Raw genomic sequence first — 2,426 nt, 5'->3', positions numbered from 1 at the left:
TGTTTCTTTGCAATTTTTGCCTTGCTTCGAATTTTTTGAAATCTGGTCGCCAAAGTTGGAGCTAACTATCCTTTTTTTTAGTTTGGGAAAAAGTCGATGAACCGTTCTTATCTCATCAGAGCTTGCATTGATCAAAAGGCGATTTATTTGAGATTTATTTGCGTGCTGTCTTTCTCAAAAGTATTCAATCGTGAGAAAACAACCGCGCCTCAAGCAACTTTTACGCTTCTCTTGTGCTCTCCAAACGTCTCGCGTGCTTCATATCCCCAAGCTCGCGCGCTGGCTTATGAACCAATTATTAATAATAATAATATAAAAAATAATGACAATCTTTAATGAGGAAACTTTTTCACTAAAAAGTGGTTTACAAAAAGGACCTCGAAAATTAAAAATTTACAATGAATAAAAATGCTAAAAGATGCTACTAAAAACTAATGTATCTTATGTATAATACAAAACTTAAATCAATGAATTAAAAATCTGACGCTTCAAAATATTTACATTATCAGAGGCTCGTATAGTTTTGTCCAGCGAGTTAAAATCACTTACAGCATGATAGCCAGTTCTATCTCTTTTGTAACAACGGGTAGATGAATAACTTTTTAAAAGTTGCGTTTGGCGAAATCTTGCCAATATCTGACCCAGAACGGAGCTGTCCTGTAAAATCACTGATCTAAAACATAGGCGTGCGCAGCATGCAAGAGTTAATTTTTTTAGCTGGGTTGGTCGAAATGGGACACTTTGTGTTTCTAATGTTTTTATCTATTATTGTTATTTTCTAACTACTTCTGAACAAAAATAAAATGCATCGGTGCCACGCTTACTGTAGTCTACTTCGCAGCCGATGTTTGGTCTCGTCACACAACGCCCTCTATTCCCCGTCGGAGAGAGAGCTATTGCGTGACGAGACCAGATAACGGTTACGGAAGATATTACGCTTACAGCCGTTTCTCTAACAGAAAGAATATCAAAATTATTCGTCTACAGTTAGTCACCTCAAAAATATAATTCCACGTAATTTCCACTGCGAAAAATATACTGAAAATGTTGCATCTCCAGTCGACCCTAACCAAAGATATATTGCGACCTCATATAAGGGAAGATATACTGTGGAAGAGAAAAGGATAATATTTCAAAGACGGATCCTTGATTGGTTATTGCCTATCTGGACTTTGCCCTCTGTGTGTGAAATACGTGATAAAATGTAGGCTGTTAACAAGGAATTAACACGCAATTGGGGTAATTCCAAGGTAGCTAAAAGCAAATTTTACTCGTAGAAAAAGTAAAAACGCGGGAGAATGCGTGGGAAATTCACTATCAGTAGCTTAAAGTTTTATGTTAAATTTTTCATCAAGGTTGGATAATGCTGTTACGATACGTGATAAAATTCAGGTTGTTTACAAGGAAATGCCATGTGATGGAGGGAAGTCTTATGTGGTAAAATGGAATTTAATCGGTAGAATACAATTCAAGCACGTGAAAAATTGCCTAATGTTCATGTAGTGCAATGATTGGGTATGTTCTGATTGGACTTTGGACGTTGTTTTCATAGTAAGTGATGGAATGTAAGTTGTTTGGCGCGTGTGATGTGAGTAAAGGAGTAGTGGAAAAAACACGTCTTAACTTAAAATTATACCATAAAAAAATAAAGGCGAACCTTTCATATCCCGATAGATCTCGACCTCACTCGACAAGGCTCTTGCAAAGGCCACAATCATAATATTTATCATATAAGCCCAAAATTTCTAGTTAATGCCACTCTGTGTGCACAGCTCCCTGATTCCACGACATGATTTACAAGAAAACAACACCCAAACGTTGTGATTGGCACGTGACATCCATATACTGAGATATGATTGGTGCGAGTTACATACCCTAATTCGGCAATGTCATTGGTGCGAGATAGGTACCTTAATGCAGCAATCTCATCGGTGCGAGATACATATCCTAGTGCGGCGTTCTGATTTGTGAGAGGGATGAGCGCGGGCTCATATTCCCGAACAGCGGCTGGTAATTGAGCCTATGGTTTGGGTTCCTTGGAACTTCGAGGACACTTACCTTCCAATTCCCTTCGTTATTCCAACAGCTTCATTTTAATGCCCGACTTCTAGAACCTTCTAAAAACTCGAACCAATTTGATTTTTCTTCAGGAGAATTGAAAAAACCGAAGAGCATCAAAAAATGTTGAAAATGTCGTGCAAATGAGTTTTACTCACTGGAATTAAGTTGATGATAATACTTTGCGATACCATTAAAATTAAACATGACGTCTTTGGCGATCAGTTAAGAACTATTGTCACATTAATAAAAGTCTGATTGCTAAATTGCATATATGAAAAACGCACAAACGACATTGGCAACCTGATGGTAAACAAACATGTTATCGGTGCATCTGTGATTGTTTCGTGGAGTCTGGAAGGAAAACA

Source organism: Pocillopora damicornis, chromosome 1 (assembly GCF_964200805.1).
Source record: "Pocillopora damicornis chromosome 1, jaPocDami1.2, whole genome shotgun sequence".
Taxonomy (NCBI): Eukaryota; Metazoa; Cnidaria; class Anthozoa; order Scleractinia; family Pocilloporidae; genus Pocillopora; species Pocillopora damicornis.
This window is presented reverse-complemented; position numbering follows the sequence as displayed.